Raw genomic sequence first — 8,071 nt, forward strand, 5'->3', positions numbered from 1 at the left:
TCGCGAGTCCGTCTCTCTGGTTTGTTTTTGGCCCACTTTGCACCAGAAAGAGGAAACCAGCGGCTGAACAACAGCAGCACGTTTAAGCTTGATCAGCTGTTGTTAGAATGTATTTAATATTACTTTCTACTCGAGGATCTTTTTCTAGTAGCTGACGGCTGGTAACTGTGCAGGGGCGGATCTAGCAAAGTTTAGCCAGGGGGGCCGATAGGGCATTAACAGGGAAAAGGGGGCACAAAGACATACTTTTCTTTCTTATTCTCATTTAAAATGTCGAGCTTTTAATAAATAATTATCTGACACCCAAAGTTTTAATTTGATGTAAAATGAATAGAAGTCAATTACTGTATATAGTGACTATTAAGTCTAATATATATACCCTAGTAAGCTATAGTACTTTTTCCTTTGAGAAGGTACCATCTGTGCAGTCTGCAATTTTGTTGAAGAAAGATGTTGAATCTATTTAATATTTCTTGAAAAATAATTGATTTCTGTGCATTTTTTTTTCACACTGCATCAAATTAAGGTTGATTACGTTGATTAAGCATCATGAGGTGGAGTGTGAGGGGTGGTTCCCTATTTTTTATTTATTTATTTTTGTTGTTGCTGGGAGTTGGAACCCTATTAGTTAGGTTGCTTAATATTTACGCTAAGTACTCTTTAAAATACCAGAATAGGGAGGATGGTGTAGGTTTAAGTTTATTAGATTGATCAGTATTGCTGAACTATGAAATTTTTTTTTTTTTTGCATATAGGTATAACAGAATAGCTTTAGTGTAGTTGTTGTTTTAAACTTGAGTATGAACTTATACAAAATGCAGCAAGATATTTTTTAAAAAACAGTTTTGTTGATTAAAAAACACTATATCGGATTCATATCGGTATCGGCAGATATCCAAATTTATGATATCGGTATCGGACATAAAAAAGTGGTATCGTGCCATCTCTAGTTTCTATACAGCTGGGTGGTGCTATGAAGTTAATGATGTTGAACTTTATTTTGTTCATAAGTTATTAGAGTTGCCAACCGTCCCGTCTGGTATTCAGAGAAAATATTACGCGTTTCTTATTGAGGTGAAAAGGAACAGTTTGTCCCGTAATTCAGCAACAATGAAAAAGGCACAAAGCTGGAGTTATTCTGTGTTTATGCTGCACAGCTGCCTCTTCTTCTCTCATCCTCTCCCCCTCCCTCTCCCGTTTCTACTTCAATCATGAAAACTGATCAATGATCAGCTGATCGGCTCTCTTGTTTGTTTATCGCTCACTTTGCGCCGAAAGAGGAAACCAGCCGATGTAGCGCTAAACAACAGCAGCACGTTTAAGCTTGATCAGCTATTGTTAGAATTGATTTAATATTAATTTCTAGTATCAGCTTATGTTTGCTGGAGCCACAGCTGTAAAGCTGCTGGTCATGATATCGGTTTGGTTATCTGGTGAGAGGGAAACATGAAGATGAAACCAGGAGATGTCCTTACTGAATCATCAGAGCTGAGCAGGTGATGGAGAAACAGGTTTACCTTTTAGGTGACATGAATGAGTTGAAGGGAAGTTATGAACTGTTTCTGAGAGACAAATAACACCAGGATCCTTTTTTAGGTAGCTGACAGCTGGTAACTGTGCAGGTGCGGATCTAGCAAAGTGTTGCCAGGGGGGCATGTAGGGCATTAACAGGGAGAGGGGGGCACAAAGAAATACTTTTCTTTCTTATTCTCATTTAAAATATCTAGCTTTTAAAAAATAATTATCTGAATCTTACAACAAACGATTGATAGATTGATGCATATATACCATCAGAACAGTGTACATCACTGTCACAACAGTGTTTGTTTGCATTCAAAGACTTTATGATTTTTCCTATAATGGCGGCCGGTCTCTAGTCAAAATGCCCGGGCCGATTTTTTGTCCCAGTCCAGCCCTGTATGCAGCTCATCTGCAGTCTGGTGTTACCTACATCTTCCTATTCAGAAGGCAGAATTTTAGAGTTCTGAGTACAATCGAAAGCACCACGACTGCAGTTTTTGTGTTGGATGTAAAAGGTGCACATGACGCTGTGACGTAGGCTAGAACCATGGCAGCAGTCAATGACGGTCCAGGCGTGGGATTTCTCTTGTGGAAATGTGCACATTATCTTTTCCTTTCTATTGGTAGGTGGCACAGTGCACTTGTGGCAAGTAAGCAAGCTAGAAGACTGGCAAAGTTATGGAAGAAACACATTAACAAGAGAATTCTGAGTAAAACCAAAGTTACTTTCCCTAGTAACTAGTTACTTTGAAAGTAACGAGTAACTTGAAGTAACTGAGTTACTTTTGAGAGAAGTAACTAGTAATGTAACTAAGTTACTATTTTAAAGTAACTTACCCAACACTGGTAGTTAGTAGTAGGACTGACATTTCAGAGGCAGGAGTGAGAAGTTTTGGCAGTGTAAAAGTCTCGGCCAGTCGTCTCGCCTCTGTATTTTGTCCTTGTACTTGTCGTAAAGTCTTCGTTTCTGTTGCATGATTCCCAGTTTGACTTTGTCCTGTTGTATTTTTTGGTCCTCTGTCTCTTGTGCCTTGTCTTACTTCCTTTGTTAATGTCTTGATAAGTTTCAGCTTTGCCCTGTTAACCTGGTGTTTCTGGTCTCTCTGATTAGCTCCTATGTCTATTAAAAGTTTCAGTTTGCATCGGTTCTTTGTTGAGTCATGCTGTGTTCCTGTTGTCCTCCCTACTGTGGCCGATTACTGTCTAGTTTATTTTCTGTTTAAAGAGTTGATCTCTGAAGTCTGGATTTGCAAATCTGCTACCTGCAAGTCATAAAGACAGCAGACAACACCTTTGCAGGTGTTTGTAACACTGATAATCTTTAAACTGTTTTCAATAGTAGAAGTGTTCAAAGCCAGCATTACAAATAAGAATTTACTTGAACTGTTATATAATGTGGAAACAATCTGGATTAACAAGGCTAGAAAGAAAAATGACAAAACTGCATTGAATGTATTGCACTCTTTGTCCCGGGCATAACATGTATGTTATGCTACTCATGATTGGAGGAAAAGATAAGGCAAGGCCTTCAGTCATCCCCTTTCTTTAAAAAATAAAGTCACAATAGAGCCTTTTCTCAAAAGACAAACCTGAACTGTAAATAAGGAAATAAAGATAACAGCATGCATTGGTAGCTACTGACCCATCATTCACACAGCTGTGATAGTCAAAAGATTCTGGACTTTTTTAATGAATCCGCTTTGCAAACACATCAATTTGATATTCAAAATGAAATAACTTAAGACTAAAAAAAGAATGTGTATTATGAAATGGCCACCCATTAAACCTCCAGGATATTATTATTATTATTATTATTAACAACAACAACAGCTAGAAAAACTTCTTTGACAAATCAGTCTCCACAACGCTGAGTAAAGTAAGAAAATGTACTGAACAAGAATGTGTCACGTTTTGGTTAACGGACTCAGGCGCAGACCGGGAATCTTTACAGAGTTAACAATCAGTTTATTCACACAACGACACCAGGTGATGCTATTTACAACGTGCTGGAGGGAGGGGAGGGGGGTCCAGGGTTCCGGGGTATGTGAGGGGAAAGACGGGAATCAGACGCACTCCAAAGGCTCTCTCTCTTCACTCCCCACACTGGGGAAACACAAATCCACTCACTCGTCCACGGGATGACAGGCACACTGAAAAAAATGCAATAGGGTGGTTGTTGAATTTGCATAGAATTACTTCATATATCCAGCATGACTAATTTAAATTTCACATCTAAACATATTTTTGTCTTTTAATTTTCACATATTCTTTAAGAATATTGATTCTTTTAGAACAAATCATGTTGAAAAGAAACAAGTTAGTCGTGTTTTATCCTCAAGCTCCGCCCCCTGGAAAGGAAAAATCGGCTGCGCTGTCCGCCATTTTTGTCTCTCGCTTTGGAAAATCTACTACCATCTGGAGTTTTACACTTGAAGGTAAATAAGATTTTAAAGCTAACACACCAGTGAGAACGAGTGTAGACCCTTTATATATGTGGACTTTTACTGGGTGTTGTTATTTTACAGGTATGTGGGCTGTTTATCGAAAACCATGAGAGGCCAATGTTAGCTAGCTCCAGTTAGCTAATGGTAACCGAAATTATGCGATAAGCAAATTAGTAATTAACATATATAATGTGAGTTAATATTGTTTCTATATTCTTTCAGTCTAAATTAACAGACTATTACAAACTTGCATCGGTGTCTGTAGTAAGTGGTGGTACCTGCAGTGTCTTAACCATTAAACAAGCTAATGTAGGGCCGGGATATGACTAGTTTGTTGAAACATGTCTGCTGCCAATGTGACTGCTCACACACGGTAACATTACCAGCACATAGCCACAGCCGCTATAAACATGCTGAAAGGTCAATCTAGCTTCTGTAGTCAGCAGCTGGAAGACTCAACACAGACCCAAGATTCAGTGTAACGGTTATCTAAATGTTGTGTGTCCTGTTTGTAAGCCCAGAAAAAGAAATTAAATAAAATGACGACCTTGAGCTTCAAGCTAATGTAAGCGTAATGCTATAGCATAAAGCGACTAATGCAATGATGAGGTTGTTAAATTAGTAAAAATACAGTAAATATATCCAACATGAATCATTTATATTTTTGGTCTAAACATAATTAAGTCTCACGCCTTTCACTTGTTTTAGAAGGATGTTCAGTCTTTTAAAACCAGTCATATCAAAATAACAGAAAATAGTTATGTTTTCTGTTGAAACTCCACCCCCAGGGTGTGTTTTGCGAGGGAAAATTCACTGTGGCGGTCCGCCATTTTTTGTCTTCGCTTCGTTTACGTTTGGTGCTGAGCTTTACTTTGTCAAGGTAAACTGAAAACTACATGTTTGAGAGGAAACGAAGAGAACATCCATTAGATGGGGAAGTTTTTCTCATGAATTGCTGTTGAGCAACATAATGGAAAAAACAAGTCATTCCTTAAGTTAACTAACGATAATGCTAGCTTAAGCTGCGGGACAATATTATGTGCATTAGCTTTTTTTCAGTGTGTGCCCAGTCACATCCGCTTGTTTTTTCTCAGTGAATACAGACTAACAAACTTGTGTCCATTTAGTTAACTGGTTGTACCTAAAATGTTTTAGTTATACAGTTAAATAAGCTAGTTTGCCATGGGGTGGGCTCTGTGTGTGTTGGGGGGGGGGGGGGGGGTGTCTTCACTAAAGTCGGTTTATTTAGGGCATGACACCTATGCAGTACTCATTAGGAGAGGAAGTGCATGACGTGGGGCTTTATTTCATGTTCTGGGGCAGTGAATGTAATCTACTGATAACATGTTAAAGACACACAAAAACTCAACAAATTATTTTAACTGATTTATAGAGAGACTGAGAGGAGGGCTTAAAGAGATAAAAATAATGACAGTATAAATATGTTAAATTTATTTTTTCTGTATCGATATATGGTGCTTATCCCTGCTGAAGGGCAGATTGGTGTTGCTTCAGAACAATTGTCTAGCGCTGTTATGTAGAGGTGTTACTGTTAAGGTTTTAATAACATTATTTTATTTACTAGTGAAGATTTGCATATGTTATCTCACATTCTGTAAGGTAAATTTTCTGGAAAGGTCAAATTAACTAATTTAACTAAGTATTAATGAAAGACCTTGATGTGTATATGACAATAATAGATGTAGTTTCTGGGTCATTTGGCAGAACTGCAAAATGGCCAGAAGGAGGCAACTGCTGTGGTTGCAAACAGGCTTTGGGTGGTTTGGAAGTAAGGGCAACTATGGAACTGCTCAGCAACATGGGACCCATAGCTAATAAATAGTAATATAACTTTGTGTGGATGTAACCTTGTGAGATTTGAGATTTTGACAGCATTTTTATGTGACAACTTCTCTTTTTAGATAAATGCAGAGTTTAAGCGCATTACCACCATGCCACTGCAGTCCAGATTACTCTCGCAGATAGATGTGCTATCTGACAAACTAATAAAGGTCTTCAAAAGGCGAGGAGGACAAATAGGAAGAAGACTTCAGAACATTCTGGAGCCCACGGCCCAGGTAAGAAAAAAATTAATTTGTGTATACACTTTAGGGAAAATAATAATTTTAACAAAATGCTGCTTGTCACTCTATGCCAGGAGTATGTTGAAAATCACCTGGGATTTTCACAACTTACCATGGGTGCGTTTTTTTTTCTTTTTCTTTTACCTGCATTTTTCTATGTGTGGAGTTGATAGTTGAACACCTCTCTGTGCTCTGACAGTATTCTGCTTCTTTGCATGGAGATTTCACTTCATTACCTTTTTAAGCATTCTGAGGACTCAAATCACATGCTGTAATGAATCCATTTTTGTTCACCTAATGTGTTAATGTTAACATTTTTTGGAATAGTGACACAGATTAAAATAAGATTTGGTATAATGTTCTTTGACCAGTGTTCTGTTTAATTAAATTTTGGAATTCTGCATTTTCTAGGCCGAAGATGAAGCCATTATCCAACGATCTAATAAGGAAACAACCATGGGAATTTACATCATAAAGTCAAGAGATGCCAATGGCAGCCCTGAGGACATCGGGATAGTCCTTGAAGGCCAGAGAGTCTGGCAGGATTTGGATAACTATACCCTAGCAGCTGCAATGCTGTTTGGACTAATGTACACTTTGAACCTCACCTACCCACTGGAAAAGTATACCTTTGAGGTATTATAGAAACTGGTTATGGAGCTCAAAAGAAACAGCCTTTCAAAGAAGGCCCAGGTTTTCAGGACCAGACTGTACAATTGAACAGTTTTCCAGTTATGATGTGGGAACAACATGTTTACCTCTTCGAATATGTACCATCCTTTCTTTTAAGCCAGCACTGGTAAAGTTGCAGGACATAGTGAAACTTATTTTTCTGGCACTTTTCAACTTGGGGCCTTTATTACTGCAGTTTTCACTTTTCAAGCCATGACTCTTTTAAAAAAAAATTCAAACTTTGAATGTCCATTTTTCTCAATGGAAATGGTGCCTTGCACCAATTTCACCAGTTTGCAATTTTTTTCCCCAAGGTGCACCACTACAAACAGATTGCATTGTCTAGTATTAGTGATTGTGATGTTTAGTGATAGAAGCAAGCCAATACTAATCAGTTTAGGTCTCTTGGTTGTGTGCCTGTGGGTTATAATGTTATTTTAAGTCTCTTCTTTGTGTCATTTTAATAATTACACCCCTGTTGCCATATTACCTTATGGCTCTTACATTTAAAAAACTATTTTTTACATAAGCGCGATGTCATAAGGTCCCACAATGTTGAATTCAGGTTACAGCAGATAACTTTGAGGAATGTTGTGGAATGTTTTTCAAGAGATGCATTGTACAAATATGACTCATGTATATTTTGGAAGCCTGAATTGAAAGTCCATTGTTACAACTGTGTAGTATTTTCAAAAATACAGGTCATTGTTCAAAAATGTTTTGCTTATTTCTTTGATTGAAGAGAAAGTGTACAGTACATACAGTAAGATCAGCCTTAATTTAGTTTTATTTATTGAACACTCAATTATATACTATATTATATTATATATTATATATTAGAAATTTGTTATAAAATAAAATAAGCTTACCATAAAATAATCTTGTCAATATAACACATAGTAGTCCAATACAATTAACACAAAAAGTTCATGTCTGATAAACAAGTGGTTTCTATAAATATTTGACCGGAATGAAAAACATAACAACAACATAAAAAAGTCATGTTTGTGTTACCAGAAAAATGTGTGCAGGTATAACATAAAAAACTAAGGTTAACCAAACATAACTTAATTTCGTGCAACCGATTACAATAATTTTTTTACGTTTATACCACTGATTATTTTTTTCAGTGCAGGCAGGGAAAGGTCCGGGAAAGATCTGTACACAGAAACTTTAGTTAGAGGCGAACAGACGGAAAGAACTCACAGATTCTGATTCTCAAACTACTGAGCGACTGACGCTGATAGGTCAACGATCCAGCGACAAGTGACACAGTGCTGCTGTCTTAAATCGGCCTTGTGATCATCCCGATAGGCAGCAGGTGCGTGGGCCAGGGGCGGGAGCCCATAA

At 37.5% G+C, this 8,071-nt stretch overlaps 1 long non-coding RNA gene across 1 annotated transcript; it reads left to right on the forward strand.

The window, feature by feature from the left end:
* The first annotated feature begins 3,673 nt into the window (after positions 1 to 3,673).
* LOC145421091 (uncharacterized) lies at positions 3,674 to 7,437 on the forward strand. Its single transcript, XR_013902380.1, has 2 exons — positions 3,674 to 3,956; positions 5,888 to 7,437. It is a non-coding gene; the product is annotated as an uncharacterized LOC145421091 (long non-coding RNA).
* Positions 7,438 to 8,071: the final 634 nt, after the last annotated feature.

The sequence above is a fragment of the Astatotilapia calliptera genome, chromosome 16 (genome assembly GCF_964374335.1).
Source record: "Astatotilapia calliptera chromosome 16, fAstCal68.1, whole genome shotgun sequence".
Classification (NCBI taxonomy): domain Eukaryota; kingdom Metazoa; phylum Chordata; class Actinopteri; order Cichliformes; family Cichlidae; genus Astatotilapia; species Astatotilapia calliptera.